The sequence below is a fragment of the Bombina bombina genome, chromosome 2 (assembly GCF_027579735.1).
Source record: "Bombina bombina isolate aBomBom1 chromosome 2, aBomBom1.pri, whole genome shotgun sequence".
NCBI classification, from domain to species: Eukaryota; Metazoa; Chordata; class Amphibia; order Anura; family Bombinatoridae; genus Bombina; species Bombina bombina.
The window spans coordinates 316,065,787-316,083,353 of NC_069500.1; positions in this window are offsets into that span (position 1 = coordinate 316,065,787).

The following is a 17,567-nucleotide window of genomic DNA, read 5'->3' on the forward strand; positions in this document are numbered from 1 at the left end:
GAGGAACCATTGAATGATACTTTGGAACAGAATAGAACATGCCAGTCCATACCACTAACTGGGTTTTGTTTAGAGGATATCAGGAAAAAACTGGAAAATATTAAGGTAAATAAAACTCCAGGCCCAGATGGAATACACCCAAGGGTGTTAAGGGAACTTAGCACTGTTATAGACAAACCTTTACTCTTAATTTTTCAAGACTCATTATCCTCAGGCATGGTACCCCAGGATTGGCGTAAAGCTGATGTGGTGCCACTCTTCAAAAAGGGAAGCAGGGATGATCCAGGAAGCTATAGACCAGTTAGTCTGACATCAATAGTGGGGAAGATATTTGAAGGGATTATAAGGGATTATATTGATGAGCATATTCGTGTAAACAAGATTATGAGTTCTAATCAGCATGGCTTTAGGAGAAATAGATCATGTCAAACTAATCTAATTAGATTCTACGAGGAAGTAAGTAAAAATATAGATAAAGGGGAATCAGTTGATGTGATATACTTAGATTTTGCAAAGGCATTTGATACAGTGCCACATGAGAGATTAATGCACAAAATTAAGGGACTGGGAATAGCTGAAAATGTTATCTCATGGATAAATAACTGGATAAAAGATAGGGAGCAATGAGTAGTAGTAAATGGATCATACTCAGATTGGACAAAGGTAATCAGTGATCTCCCTCAGGGATCAGTAATGGGCCCTGTTCTTCTTAATATTTTTATAAATGACTTGGAGCAAGGATTAAATAGCGACATCTCTATTTTTGCAGATGATACTTAGTTAAGTAAGGTCCTTAGGTCAGAGCAGGACGAACTCTCTTTACAAAGGGATTTGCTAAAATTAGAACTATGGGCAAGTGAATGGAAAATGAGATTTAATACGGAAAAATGCAAGGTTCTACGTTTTGGAAGTAAAAATAAGCAGGCTATGTATTTTTTAAATGGGACAAGACTTAGCCAAACACAGGAGGAAAGGGACTTGGGAGTAGTAATAGATAACAAGCTAAAGATGGGTGCACAAGGCAGGGCAGCGGCTTCAAAGGCTAATAAGATACTAGCATGTATTAAAAGAGGCATTGATTCAAGGGAAGAAAGCATAATTCTATCATTATATAAAACCCTGGTAAGACCTCACCTTGAGTTTGGAGTGCAGTTCTGGGGACCGATTACTAAAAAAGATATTGCAGAAATAGAAAAAGTTCAGAGAAGGGACACAAAGCTAATAAGGGGATTGGATAAATTAACCTATGAGGAGAGGCTAGTCAAACTGGGTCTATTTTCTTTAGAAAAAAGGCGCTTGAGAGGTGACATGATTACTTTATATAAATATATTCAAGGCCCATATACAGAGATGGCAGAAGCTCTGTTTATTCCAAGAAAATTGTTTCTGACAAGAGGTCATAATTTAAGGTTGGAGGAAAGGAGATTTAATCTCCTGCAACGGAAACGTTTTTTCACTGTAAGAGCAATAACATTGTGGAACTCATTACCAAAGGAGGTAGTGAATGCCAATATCATAGATACATTTAAAAGTAGTCTGGATAAATTTCTGTATATAAACTAAATTCATGGATATGATTGCTAGTATTAAATGGGTCACATTTTAATGGGGTTATTTAAGCTTAACTGGAGCTTTTTGTAAGTATTTTAGATTTGTATAGGTTGAACTCGATGGACTTCAGTCTTTTTTCAACCTTATCTACTATGTTACTATGTTACTATGTATGTTTATTTGGTCCTATATAGATATACCTCACATAGTCCTTACCTTCTTGTGTGTTTCACATTAGTACACTAGTTATGTGATCTTAATAGAGATCAAGTATAAGCATCACAACAATGATGCCACCATCACATCCAATTTTTTCTTACACATATTTGTGGCATTTATTTTTATTTTTGTTGAAATTTTCAGTAGTATGACTCTTTCCAAATTGAATAAGGTTTCCAATACATTATTTAGTTCACGCATATTCATATATTTCACAAATAATATGCACATCACTCATCACACACACGGCCATAGGAGGTCTTATATTTTATTTTTTTTACATATAGGATTTTTATATAGCGAAGAGTATGCTGCATTAAGTACTGACATGTTTGCCTTACAATACAAAAAGTGGGCGTAACATACTGACGATAATTGCGTCAGACCCATTCACAACCTATCACTTCATGGCAGGCGTAACCTTTTGCCATATTGTATATTACAGCCACTCCCCAGGTATATCATTGGGTACAGAAAGTGGGTGATGGCTCTTATGTAACTTTGGTCAATTGACGGATAGATCTAATCTATTCCGTTAGAGGCTTTTTATGACGTCTATATTGACGTAGTTTAATTGACACTGGCCATGACCAATTTAGATTGAGATCCAAGTCCCAGTGGTAATATGAGGGATTGTTAAAACTTGTTTAAGATATACACAATGATAAGCTGCTGTGATCATTCTTTTTCAAAAATCACACTATTCATATATCCGCAAAAGTATTGCAAATACGGATACAGCAAGGTGGGTGTGTAGAAACAAAGGGTTTCTATTGGTCAGTGAATATGTTAGGAAGGGGAGGGGTTATTACACCTGTTGGTAGCGTAGCCCTATTTAAGGGCAGAAGAATTACGCCTAGATTTAGAGTTCTGCGTTAGCCGCCCAAACCATAGTTAAGGGGTCCTAAAGCTGGTTTTGGCCGCCCGCTGGTATTTAGAGTCAGTCAGGAAAGGGTCGAACACTCACTTTTCAACCACGACTTTTCCATACCGCAGATCCCCTTATGCCAATTGCGTATCCTATCTTTTCAATGGGATCTTTCTAACGCTGGTATTTAGAGTCTTGGCTGAAGTGAGCTTTAGAACTCTAACGACAAAACTCCAGCCGCAGAAAAAAGTCAGGAGTTAAGAGCTTTATGGACTAATGCCGGTTCATAAAGCTCTTAACTACTGTGATCTAAAGTACACTAACACCCATAAACTACCTATGTACCCCTAAACCAAGGTCCCCCCACATCGCTGCCAATATAATTAAAAAAATTTTAACCCCTAATCTGCCGACCACACACCGCCGCAACCTAAATTATCCCTATGTACCCCTAATCTGCTGCCCCTAACATCGCCGACACCTACATAATATTTATTAACCCCTAATCTGCCCCTCCCAATGTCGCCGCTACCTACACTTATTAACCCCTAATCTGCCGACTGGACCTCGCCACCACTATAATAAATGTATTAACCCCTAAACCGCCTCACTCCCGCCTCAAAAACCCTATAATAAATAGTATTAACCCCCTAATCTGCCATCCCTAACATCGCTGACACCGAAAAGGGCCTTTTGCGGGGCATGCCCCAAAGTAAACAGCTCTTTTGCATTTTAAAAAAACATACAATACCCCCCCAACATTACAACCCACCACCCACATACCCCTAATCTAACCCAAACCCCCCTTAAAAAACCTAATACTAAGCCCCTGAAGATCTCCCTACCTTATCTTCACCACGCCGGGTATTACCGATCCGTCCAGAAGAGGGTCCGAAGTCTTCATCCTATCCGGCAAGAAGAGGTCCAGAAGAGGCTCCGAAGTCTTCATCCTATCCGGCAAGAAGAGGACATCCGGACCGGTAGACATGTTCATCCAGGCGGCGTCTTCTATCTTCATCCATCCGGCGTGGAGCGGGACCATCTTGAAGCAGCCGACGCGGATCCATCCTCTTCTTCCAGCGACTCCCGACGAATGAAGGTTCCTTTAAGGGATGTCATCCAAGATGGCGTCCCTCGAATTCCGATTGGCTGATAGGATTCTATCAGCCAATCAGAATTAAGGTAGGATAAATCTAATTGGCTGATTGAATCAGCCAATCAGATTCAAGTTCAATACGATTGGCTGATCCAATCAGCCAATCAGATTGAGCTTGCATTCTATTGGCTGATCGGAACAGCCAATAGAATGCGAGCTCAATCTGATTGGCTGATTGCATCAGCCAATCCGATTGAACTTGAATCAGATTGGCTAATTCAATCAGCCAATCAGATTTTTCCTACCTTAATTCCGATTGGCTGATAGAATCCTATCAGCCAATCGGAATTCGAGGGACGCCATCTTGGATGATGTCCCTTAAAGGAACCTTCATTCGTTGGGAGTCGCCGGAAGAAGAGGATGGATCCGAATCGGCTGCTTCAAGATGGTCCCGTTCCGCACCGGATGGATGAAGATAGAAAACGCCACCTGGATGAACATGTCTACCGGTCTGGATGTCCTCTTCTTGCCGGATAGGATGAAGACTTCGGAGCCTCTTCTGGGCCTCTTCTTGCCGGATAGGATGAAAACTTCGGACCCTCTTCTGGACAGATCGGTGATACCCGGCGTGGTGAAGATAAGGTAGGGAGATCTTCAGGGGCTTAGTGTTAGGCTTTTTAGGGGGGTTTGGGTTAGATTAGGGGTATGTGAGTGGTGGGTTGTAATGTTGGGGGGGTATTGTATGTATTTTTTAAATGCAAAAGAGCTGTTTACTTTGGGGCATGCCCCGCAAAAGGCCCTTTAAAGGGCTGGTAAGGTAAAAGAGCTGTTAACTTTTTATTTTAGAATAGGGTAGGGCATTTTTTTATTTTGGGGGCTTTGTTATTTTTTTTAGGGGGCTTAGAGTAGGTGTAATTAGTTTAAAATTCTTGTAATTTTTTTTATTTTTTGTAATTTAGTGGGGATTTTTTGTAATTTAGTTTAGAAGATTTAATTGTAGATAATTGTAGGTAGTTTATTTAATTAATTTATTGATAGTGTAGTGTTAGGTTTAATTGTAACTTAGGTTAGGATTTATTTTACAGGTAATTTTGTAATCATTTTAACTAGGTAGCTATTAAATAGTTATTAACTATTTAATAGCTATTATACCTGGTTAAAATAAATACAAAGTTGCCTGTAAAATAAATATAAATCCTAAAATAGCTACAATATAATTATTCATTATATTGTAGCTATATTAGGGTTTATTTTACAGGTAAGTATTTATCTTTAAATAGGATTAATTTATTTAATAAGATTTATTTTATTTCGTTAGATTTAAATTATATTTAACTTAGAGGGGTGTTAGGGTTAGGGTTAGGGTTAGACTTAGCCTTAGCGGTTAATACATTTATTATAGTAGCGGTGAGGTCCGGTCGGCAGATTAGGGGTTAATACTTGAAGTTAGGTGTCAAGGATGTTAGGGAGGGCAAATTAGGGGTTAATACTATTTATTATAGGGTTTTTGAGGCGGGAGTGAGGCGGTTTAGGGGTCAATACATTTATTATAGTGGCTGCGAGGTCCGGTCGGCAGATTAGGGGTTAATAAGTGTAGGCACGTAGCGGCGACGTTTGGGGGGGGGCAGATTAGAGGTTAATAAATATAATATAGGGGTCAGCGATGTTAGGGGCAGCAGATTAGGGGTACATAGCTATAATGTAGGTTGCGGCGGTGTATGGAGCGGCAGATTAGGGGTTAAAAATAATATGCAGGGGTCAGCGATAGCAGGGGCGGCAGATTAGGGGTTAATAAGTGTAAGGTTAGGGGTGTTTAGACTCGGGGGACATGTTAGGGTGTTAGGTGCAGACTTAGGAAGGGTTTCCTCATAGGAAACAATGGGGCTGCGTTAGGAGTTGAACGCTGCTTTTTTGCAGGTGTTAGGTTTTTTTCCAGCTCAAACTGCCCCATTGTTTCCTATGGGGGAATCGTGCACGAGCACGTTTTTGAAGCTGGCCGCGTCCGTAAGCAACGCTGGTATTGAGAGTTGAAGTGGCGGTATATATGCCTGTACGCTCCCTTTCTAAAGCAAAACTCTAAATCTAGCCGTTAGTGTTTAACATGCCTGATGAAACCGTTTTTACTGAGAAACGCGTTGCATTGTTTCTCCATATATGCTCAAGATTTTACTTGCACAAGCATGAGTTGTTTTTAAACTTTTTTTAGAATAAAATGTCTTTATGTTTTTAAACTCTCAGTGTTAAGTTTTTATCTGTGAGCCTACGCTACCTATAGGGGGATTAATCCCTATTCCTGGTCGCCTTTATGCACTCTTGATTTGCTGGTTTCCTGCATCCTGGATATCCACCTGGAAAGTGATCAGCTAGCGGGACTGCTGCAGAAATCCAGCCTGACTCTATGGGTATGATTGAATGCCTTTCTTACAAGTGATTACCTTGTGTACGTCTCCTGTACTGACATCCCAAAATGCATTATTGATCTGCACCATTGGCGCCTCTTTCTGTGTTTTTTATATTGTAGAAGCTTGTATTTGTAGTTTATTGGAAAACATCTTATAAAGAAAGAAAAATCGCTTTAGGTAGACGTGGATGTATTTAGTGTAAATGGATAAATAATTAGATCAAGCTTATTTTAGAGGGACTAGAAAGTTACTTTAATAAACTTGAGATGTGTAATGCGTAGAGATTATTCCTATTTCACTATATTCAATTACTTAACTATAAACAAACCTCCCTTGTAAATTCTAGCTAATAAAAAATTATTATAGGTATATACCATGAAAAGAAAATTATATTATAATTTCATTTTATTACACAGTGGTAGGACACATATGTAATTATTTAAGATCTTAATAAATGACATTGTAATGAGGGACTATTTCTGAGATTTATATAGACTGATTATCAAATATAAAATTGTGCTAAAAAATAGATTGAATATATGTATAGGAATTCTACATTCTTCAGATGCTTATGATCTCAGTCTAATTGATATATTAGACACTTTCTTATACATATGATTTAGATGATGTTATGATTGAATACACTTTTATCAATAATAAACTTTAAACAATGTCAATTTGTTGATATGTTGAATATTTGATTAATTATAGGCCAGATTACAAGTAGATTGCTATTTAACGATCCAGCTTGAGCGTTAAATGTGCTAGTAGTAAGCTTTTTGCATGCATTGAATTGCACTCGTATTACAAGTTGAAAGTAAAAAGCTATTGCTAACCTGATGCGTGATAACATATTCCCCCATCAAAGTCAATGGAGGACAAAAAGTAAAAAAAAAACTAATACCCTACTCGTGCGCAAACCTGATCGCATATTCTCAAGTGCGCTAACCTGACATGAAAATATTAATATTTCACCTTCCAACGAGCATTCATTTTAATCGTGCTCAAGCGTTTGTGTTTACTTCCAACTTGTAATATGAGCAAAAAACTTGACGCATGCAAACACCTGCGATAAACCCTTAATGCTTGTGTGTAACTGTTAGCACTCCACTCGTAATCTGGACCTATATGTTTTACTCCTATTTTTTCTTAAATGTGATAAATATTGTCTGTTGTGCACAATTGCTGTGGTTTTAATATTTTTTTCATTAAATTAAAATGTGTGTTTGTCTCAGAATATTTTTTGTTATTTATCACTATGGCAATAGTCACCCCAGGAATGGTGCTTTGAAAGTGCTGATAGCAGAAATATTTTGTTTCTATTTTGGCAAAAGAGTGCATAATGAATCTCCTGATAGTTTGCTTTGGAAGATGATACAGGCAAAACTTGCAGTAAAAAGTTGTTTTAAAGCTGGGTAGCTAATAATGCCAATCATATTTTAAACAAGCTACACAAATCTGTGATTCAAGTACAATTGACATTTAAACTTTCAGTTGGGAAGTTAATAGAAACATTAATCTCTTTTACTCAATAATTTCTATTAGTGCTTTTTTTAGATTAATTGCCATCAAAAGTAACTATTATAGATTATTTGTCACAATTTTATAAAACATGCAAAATCTGATATTTTTAGCCCATATATTAAAAAGCGAATGGACAGCATCTTAACTTGCGAAGCTGTCCGCCTGCCTTCGCCACATATGGGCAGCGGATCTGTTCGTCCACTGGCAAGTATGTATCATTGCACACTCCTTAATTCGTGTGACAAATCGCATGAGTGAAGGGACTGTCAATCACCGTGAGCGAGCAAGCTCTCGGGGATTTCTCTTCACCACCTCTGAAGTGGCGAAGAGTGTAAGAAGCAGCGATCTAATGACATTGTGGGAAGCAGACTCGTATGTGCAAACCCGCGCAGCAAAGGGCTCTGGAGCAGTTCTCGCTGCTTCGTACATGGAGCCCTATGTGTATAATATTGCTTTGAAAAGATGTAATATGAAAACATAATTTATGCTTACCTGATAAATTTGTTTCTCTTGTTGTGTATCCAGTCCACGGATCATCCATTACTTGTGGGATATTCTCATTCCCAACAGGAAGTTGCAAGAGGACACCCACAGCAGAGCTGTCTATACAGCTCCTCCCCTAACTGCCATATCCAGTCATTCGACCGAAAACAAACAGAGAAAGGAGAAACCATAGGGTGCAGTGGTGAATGTAGTTTAAAATTAAAAAATACCTGCCTTAAAATGACAGGGCGGGCCGTGGACTGGATACACCACAAGAGAAACAAATTTATCAGGTAAGCATAAATTATGTTTTCTCTTGTAAGGTGTATCCAGTCCACGGATCATCCATTACTTGTGGGATAACAATACCAAAGCTAAAGTACACAGATGAAGGGAGGGGCAAGACAGGCACTTAAACGGAAGTTACCAATGCCTGTAAAACCTTTCTCCCAAAAATAACCTCCGAAGAAGCAAAAGTATCAAATTTGTAGAATTTTTAAAAAGTATGAAGCGAAGACCAAGTCACCGCCTTGCAGATCTGTTCAACAGAAGCCTCATTTTTAAAGGCCCATGTGGAAGCCACAGCTCTAGTAGAATGAGCTGTAATCCTTTCTGGAGGCTGCTGGCCAGCAGTCTCATAAGATAAGCGGATTATGTTTTTTAGCCAAAAAGAAAGAGAGGTTGCCGAAGCCTTTTGATCTCTCCTCTGTCCAGAGTAGACAACAAACAAAGCAGATGTGTGACGAAAATCTTTAGTAGCTTGTAAGTAAAACTTTAAAGCACGAACCACGTCCAGATTGTGTAATAGACGTTCCTTCTTTGAAGAAGGATTAGGACACAAAGACGGAACAACAATCTCTTGATTGATATTCTTATTAGATACCACCTTAGGTAAAAACCCAGGTTTGGTACGCAGAACTACCTTATCTGCATGGAAGATCAGATAAGGAGAATCACATTGTAAGGCAGATAACTCGGAAACTCTATGAGCCGAGGAAATAGCTACCAAAAAAAGAACTTTCCAAGATAAAAGTTTGATATCTATGGAATGAAGAACTTTAAGAACCATATTTAAACTCCATGGTGGAGCAACAGGTTTAAACACAGGCTTGATTCTAACTAAAGCCTGACAAAATGCCTGAACGTCTGGGACATCCGCCAGATGCTTGTGCAAAAGAATAGATAGCGCAGAAATCTGTCTCTTTAAGGAACTAGCTGACAATCCTTTCTCCAATCCTTCTTGGAGAAAAGATAATATCCTGGGAATCCTGACTTTACTCCATGAGTAGCCCTTGGATTCACACCAATAAAGATATTTCCGCCATATCTTATGATAGATTTTCCTGGTGACAGGCTTTCGTGCCTGAATTAAGGTATCAATGACTGACTCGGAGAAACCACGCTTTGATAAAATCAAGTGTTCAATCTCCAGACAGTCAGCCTCAGAGAAATTAGATTTGGATGGTTGAAAGGACCTTGAAGTAGAAGGTCCTGTCTCAGCGGCAGAGTCCATGGTGGAAAGGATGACATGTCCACCAGATCTGCATACCAAGTCATGCGTGGCCACGCAGGCGCAATCAAGATCACCGATGCTCTCTCCTGCTTGATTTTGGCAATCAGACGAGGGAGCAGAGGAAACGGTGGAAACACATAAGCCAGGTTGAAGGACCAAGGCGCTGCTAGAGCATCTATCAGTGTTGCCTTGGGGTCCCTGGACCTGGATCCGTAACAAGGAAGCTTGGCGTTCTGGCGAGATGTCATGAGATCCAGTTCTGGTTTGCCCCAACGATGAACCAATTGAGCAAACACCTCCGGATGGAGATCCCACTCCCCTGGATGAAAAGTCTGACGACTTAGAAAATCCGCCTCCCAGTTCTCTACACCTGGGATATGGATAGCTGATAGGTGGCAAGAGTGAATCTCTGCCCAGCGAATTATCTTTGAGACTTCTAACATCACTAGGGAACTCCTTGTTCCCCCTTGATGGTTGATGTAAGCCACAGTCGTGATGTTGTCCAACTGAAATCTGATGAACCTCACTGCCTCACTTGTCGCTAAAAGAGGCCAAGCCTGAAGAGCATTGAATATCGCTCTCAGTTCCAGAATGTTTATTGGAAGGAGTGACTCCTTCTGAGTCCACAATCCCTGAGCCTTCAGGGAGTTCCAGACTGCACCCCAACCTAGAAGGCTGGCATCTGTCATCACAATTGTCCAATCTGGCCTGGTCATACCTTTGGACAGATGGACTGAGATAGCCACCAGAGAAGAGAATCCCTGGTCTCTTGATCCAGATTTAGTAGAGGGGACAAATCTGTGTAATCCCCATTCCACTGACTGAGCATGCAGAGTTGCAGCGGTCTGAGATGTAGGTGTGCAAACGGCACTATGTCCATTGCCGCTACCATTAAGCCGAAATTTTCATTTCTAAAGAATCTATCAGAGTCCCTAGGAAGGAAACTCTTGTAAGGGGGGATAGAGAACTCTTTTCCTCGTTCACCTTCCACCCATGCGACCTCAGAAATGCCAACACTATGTCCGTATGAGACAATTTGGAAGTTTGACGCCTGAATTAGGATGTCGTCTAAATAAGGGGCCACTGCTATGCCCCGCGGCCTTAGGACTGCCAGAAGCGACCCCAGAACCTTCGTAAAAATTCTTGGGGCTGTAGCTAGCCCAAAGGGAAGAGCTACAAACTGGTAATGCCTGTCTAGGAAGGCAAACCTGAGAAACCGATGATGATCTTTGTGTATCGGAATGTGAAGATAAGCATCCTTTAAATCCACTGTAGTCATGTATTGACCCTCCTGGATCATAGGTAGGATGGTACGAATAGTCTCCATCTTGAATGATAGAACTCTGAGGAATTTGTTTAAGATCTTTAGATCCAAAATTGGTCTGAAGGTTCCCTCTTTTTTGGGAACACCAAACAGATTTGAGTAAAATCCCTGTCCCTGTTCCTCCTTTGGAACTGGATGGATCACTCCCATAACTAGGAGGTCTTGTACACAGTGTAAGAATGCCTCTCTCTTTATCTGGTTTGCAGATAATTGTGAAAGGTGAAATTTCCCTTTTGGGGGGGAAGCCTTGAAGTCCAGAAAATATCCCTGGGATATAATTTCCAACACCCAGGGATCCTGAACATCTCTTGCCCACGCCTGGGCGAAGAGCGAAAGTCTGCCCCCTACTAGATCCATTATCGGATAGGGGGCCATTCCTTCATACTGTCTTAGAGGCAGCAGCAGGCTTTTTGGCCTGCTTACCCTTGTTCCAGGTCTGGTTAGGTCTCCAGACCATCTTGGACTGAGCAAAAGTTACCACTTGTTTTGCATTAGAGGAAGTTGATGCCGCACTTGCCTTGAAGTTTTGAAAGGCACTACAGGGAGTGCAGAATTATTAGGCAAATGAGTATTTTGACCACATCATCCTTTTTATGCATGTTGTCTTACTCCAAGCTGTATAGGCTCGAAAGCCTACTACCAATTAAGCATATTAGGTGATGTGCATCTCTGTAATGAGAAGGGGTGTGGTCTAATGACATCAACAACCTATATCAGGTGTGCATAATTATTAGGCAACTTCCTTTCCTTTGGCAAAATGGGTCAAAAGAAGGACTTGACAGGCTCAGAAAAGTCAAAAATAGTGAGATAACTTGCAGAGGGATGCAGCACTCTTAAAATTGCAAAGCTTCTGAAGCGTGATCATCGAACAATCAAGCGTTTCATTGAAAATAGTCAACAGGGTTGCAAGAAGCGTGTGGAAAAACCAAGGCGCAAAATAACTGCCCATGAACTGAGAAAAGTCAAGCGTGCAGCTGCCAAGATGCCACTTGCCACCAGTTTGGCCATATTTCAGAGCTGCAACATCACTGGAGTGCCCAAAAGCACAAGGTGTGCAATACTCAGAGACATGGCCAAGGTAAAAAAGGCTGAAAGACGACCACCACTGAACAAGACACACAAGCTGAAACGTCAAGACTGGGCCAAGAAATATCTCAAGACTGATTTTTCTAAGGTTTTATGGACTGATGAAATGAGAGTGAGTCTTGATGGGCCAGATGGATGGGCCCGTGGCTGGATTGGTAAAGGGCAGAGAGCTCCAGTCCGACTCAGACGCCAGCAAGGTGGAGGTGGAGTACCGGTTTGGGCTGGTATCATCAAAGATGAGCTTGTGGGGACTTTTCAGATTGAGGATGGAGTCAAGCTCAACTCCCAGTCCTACTGCCAGTTTCTGGAAGACACCTTCTTCAAGCAGTGGTACAGGAAGAAGTCTGCATCCTTCAAGAAAAACATGATTTTCATGCAGGACAATGCTCCATCACACGCGTCCAAGTACTCCACAGCGTGGCTGGCAGGAAAGGGTATAAAAGAAGAAAATCTAATGACATGGCCTCCTTGTTCACCTGATCTGAACCCCATTGAGAACCTGTGGTCCATCATCACATGTGAGATTTACAAGGGGGGAAAACAGTACACCTCTCTGAACAGTGTCTGGGAGGCTGTGGTTGCTGCTGCACGCAATGTTGATGGTGAACAGATCAAAACACTGACAGAATCCATGGATGGAAGGCTTTTGAGTGTCCTTGCAAAGAAAGGTGGCTATATTGGTCACTGATTTGTTTTTGTTTTGTTTTTGAATGTCAGAAATGTATATTTGTGAATGTTGAGATGTTATATTGGTTTCACTGGTAAAAATAAATAATTGAAATGGATATATTTTTGTTTTTTGTTAAGTTGCCTAATAATTATGCACAGTAATAGTCACCTGCACACACAGATATCCCCCTAAAATAGCTATAACTAAAAACAAACTAAAAACTACTTCCAAAACTATTCAGCTTTGATATTAATGAGTTTTTTTGGGTTCATTGAGAACATGGTTGTTGTTCAATAATAAAATTAATCCTCAAAAATACAACTTGCCTAATAATTCTGCATTCCCTGTATAAAAACAAACACAAAAGTATATTTAAATGAACATACACATATAAACTTGTGTCCATAAGATATAAGGACTATACCCTTAATAACCATGATGGTATTAATACAGCAAAGTGGATGGAAAAACTGGGGTGTACAAAAAATGATAATAAATAAGATACCAAATTACCCTATAAAAGGACATTACCTAGCTGGATTGTCAAATACAAAATACATAATGTTCACAAATCAGAAAATCTCCATCCAAATTTAGACAAAGGCAGCTGAGTCTATCACCTCATTTAACCCCATTGGAAATAAAGTCTGGAATCTAAAGCTCCAATAAGTTTCCCTTTGTCTCAGTTTAAGGAACCTATTTTGAAATCGACTGTAGGGAATACTTTCTATTGGAGTAATTTGTAGTTGGCATTTTCCTGGGGTTTATTCATGACAACAATGTCTAGATACACTAAGGCCTAGATTTAGATTTGGGCGGTAGCTGTCACAACCAACGTTAGAGGCTCCTAACGCTGGTTTTTACCGCCCTCTGGTATTTGGAGTCAGTCATTAAAGGGTCTAATGCTCACTTTTCAGCCGCGACTTTTCCATACCGCAGATCCGCTTACGTCAATTGCGTATCCTATCTTTTCAATGGGATCTTTCTAATGCCGGTATTTAGAGTCTTGGCTGAAGTGAGCGTTAGAAATCTAACGACAAAACTCCAGCCGCAGAAAAAAGTCAGTAGTTAAGAGCTTTCTGGGCTAACGCCGGTTTATAAAGCTCTTAACTACTGTGCTCTAAAGTACACTAACACCCATAAACTACCTATGTACCCCTAAACCGAGGTCCCCCCACATCGCCGCCACTCTATTAAAAAATTTTTAACCCCTAATCTGCCGACCGCCAACTACGTTATACTTATGTACCCCTAATCTGCTGCCCCTAACACCGCCGACCCCTATATTATATTTATTAACCCCTAACTTGCCCCACAAAACATCGCCGCCAGCTACCTACAATAATTAACCCCTAATCTGCCGACCGCAAAGCGCCGCTACCTACGCTATCCTTATGTACCCATAATCTGCTGCCCCTAACACCGCCGACCCCTCTATTATATTTATTAACCCCTAATCTGCCCCCCTCAACGTCGCCTCCACCTGCCTACACTTATTAACCCCTAATCTGCCGAGTGGACCGCACAGCTACTATAATAAAGTTATTAACCCCTAATCCGCCTCACTCCCGCCTCAATAACCCTATAATAAATAGCATTAACCCCTAATCTGCCCTCCCTAACATCGCCGACACCTAACTTCAATTATTAACCCCTAATCTGCCGACCGAATCTCGCTGCTACTGTAATAAATGGATTAACCCCTAAAGCTAAGTCTAACCCTAACCCTAACACCCCCCTAAGTTAAATATAATTTAAATCTAACTAAATAAATTAACTCTTATTAAATAAATTATTCCTATTTAAAGCTAAATACTTACCTGTAAAATAAACCCTAATATAGCTACAATATAAATTATAATTATATTTTTTTTCAGCTCAAACAGCCCCATTGTTTCTATGGGGGAATCGTGCACGAGCACGTTTTTGAAGCTGGCCCCGTACGTAAGCACCGCTGGTATCGAGAGTTGAAGTTGCGGTAAATATGCAATACGCTCCTTTTTTGGAGCCTAACGCAGCCATTCTGTGAACTCTAAATACCAGCGGTATTTAAAAGGTGCGGCCAGAAAAAAGCCAGCATAGCTAACGCACCCCTTTGGCCGCAGAACTCTAAATCTAGGCGTAAGTTTGGGTGATTTGCGTAACATATTTCTCAAATATTCGCTCCATCTCACTCTGATCTTTCTACAAGTACGTCCTATATATTGCACCCCACATTTACATGTGAGCGCATATATGACGTAGTTGGAGTCACAAGATAGTCGTCCTAAAATGTGAAATTTTTCTCCTGTAGTACATGAGGTAAGTGGAGTAGCCCCGTGTGTAACATATTTGCACATGTGGAAATGTTTTTTGCCACATTTGAAGGTGCCCTTTTTCATTGGATTTCTTTAGGAAATTAATTTATTGTTATTTTTACTTTTATTTCCACTAATATTGAATTTCCTGGACATAACCACTTTGCTTGGTGCTAATTTTTGTTTCAGAGTGGGAGCCCTCCTATATACTACTCTAGGTTGTGGGGCTAATATTTTCTTAAGAATGGGATCCCTCAATAATATCGGCCAATGTTTCTTTAGAACCTTGCTAACTGCCTTTTGGTTGGAATTATACTGAGTAACAAATAAAGGTTGTCCCTCAAATAAAGGTTGTCCCTCAAATAAAGGTTGTCCCTTTTTCTATGAGCTCACGGGGATAACCTTTTTCTTTAAATCTTTCTTTCAATATTTCTGATTGTTCATTATATTTTTCTAGAGAACTGCAGTTTCGCCTAATTCTGCAAAATTGGCTGTAGGGGATATTAGCTTTCCAGCTGGTGAGGTGATTGCAGGAGAAATGCAAGATATTGTTGCAGTCTACTTGCTTGAAGTAAGTAGATGTACAGACTTTGTCATCATTTCCCCAGGCTAAGACTACATCTAAAAATTCAATGGTGTGTTCCTGTATATTAAAAATAAAATTAATACCCATATTATTATTGTTCAGGGAATAGACAAATTCTTTTGCTTCTTTGACCGATCCTTCAAATACAAATAGGAGATCTTATTTTTCAAAAATCACACTATTCATATATCCGCAAAATTATTGCAAATACGGATACAGCAAGGTGGGTGTGTAGAAACGAAGGGTTTCTATTGGTCAGTGAATATGTTAGGAAGGGGAGGGGTTATTACACCTGTTTGTAGCGTAGCCCTATTTAAGGGCAGAAAAATATGTGTTTAACATGCCTGATGAAACAGTTTTTACTGAGAAAAGCGTTGCATTGTTTCTCCATATATGCTCAAGATTTTACTTGCACAAGCATGAGTTGTTTTTAAACTTGTTTTAGAATAAAATGTCTTTATGTTTTTAAACTCTCAGTGTTAAGTTTTTATCTGTGAGCCTACGCTACCTATAGGGGGATTAATCCCTATTCCTGGTCGCCTTTATGCATTCTTGATTTGCTGGTTTCCTGCATCCTGGATATCCACCTGGAAAGTGATCAGCTAGCTGGACTGCTGCAGAAATCCAGCCTGCCTCTATGGGTATGATTGAATGCCTTTCTTACAAGTGAGTACCTTGTGTACGTCTCCTGTACTGACATCCCAAAATGCATTATTGATCTGCACCATTGGTGCCTCTTTCTGTGCTTTTTATATTATAGATCTTCTTTCCTTGAATGAAGTAAGAGAGCTGCCTAACTAACCTGCACATCATAACCTTTACCTGTGGGACATTGCCAAAGTTGGAAATCGGAACACTAACGGCTAGATTTAGAGTTCTGCGGCCAAAAGGGTGCGTTAGCTACGCGTGCTTTTTTTTCCCCGCACCTTTTAAATACCGCTGGTATTTAGAGTTCAAAGAATGGCTGCTTAGGCTCCAAAAAAGGAGCGTAGAGCATATTTAATGCCACTGCAACTCTCGATACCAGCGGTGCTTACGGACGCGGCCAGCTTCAAAAACGTGCTCGTGCACAATTCCCCCATAGAAAACAATGGGGCTGTTTGAGCTGAAAAAAAACCTAACACCTGCAAAAAAGCAGCGTTCAGCTCCTAACGCAGCCCCTTTGTTTACTATGGGGAAACACTTCCTATGTCTGCACCTAACAACCTAACATGTACCCCAAGTCTAAACAACCCTAACCTTACCCTATAGCTGACACCTGCATATTTTTTTTAACCCCTAATCTGCCGCTCCGTACACCGCCGCTACCTACATTATACATATGTACCCCTAATCTGCTGCCCCTAAAACCGCCGACCCCTATATTATATTTATTAACCCCTAATCTGCCCCCCACAACGTCGCCTCCACCTACCTACAATAATTAACCCCTAATCTGCCTACCGAACCGCACCGCTACTATAATAAATGTATTAACCCCTAATCCGCCTCACTCCCGCCTCAATAACTTTATAATAAATAGTATTAACCCCTAATCTGCCCTCCCTAACATCGCCAACACCTAACTTCAAACATTAACCCCTAATCTGCCGATCGGATCTTGCTGCTAGTCTAATAAATGGATTAACCCCTAAAGCTAAGTCTAACCCTAACACTAACCCCCCCTAAATTAAATATAATTTAAATCTAACGAAATAAATTAACTCTTATTATATAAATTATTCCTATTTAAAGCTAAATACTTACCTGCAAAATAAATCCTAATATAGCTACAATATAAATTATAATTATATTGTAGCTATTTTAGGATTAATATTTATTTTACAAGTAACTTTGTATTTATTTTAACCAGGTACAATAGCTATTAAATAGTTAATAACTATTTAATAGCTAAAATAGTTAAAATAATTACAAAATTACCTGTAAAATAAATCCTAACCTAAGTTAC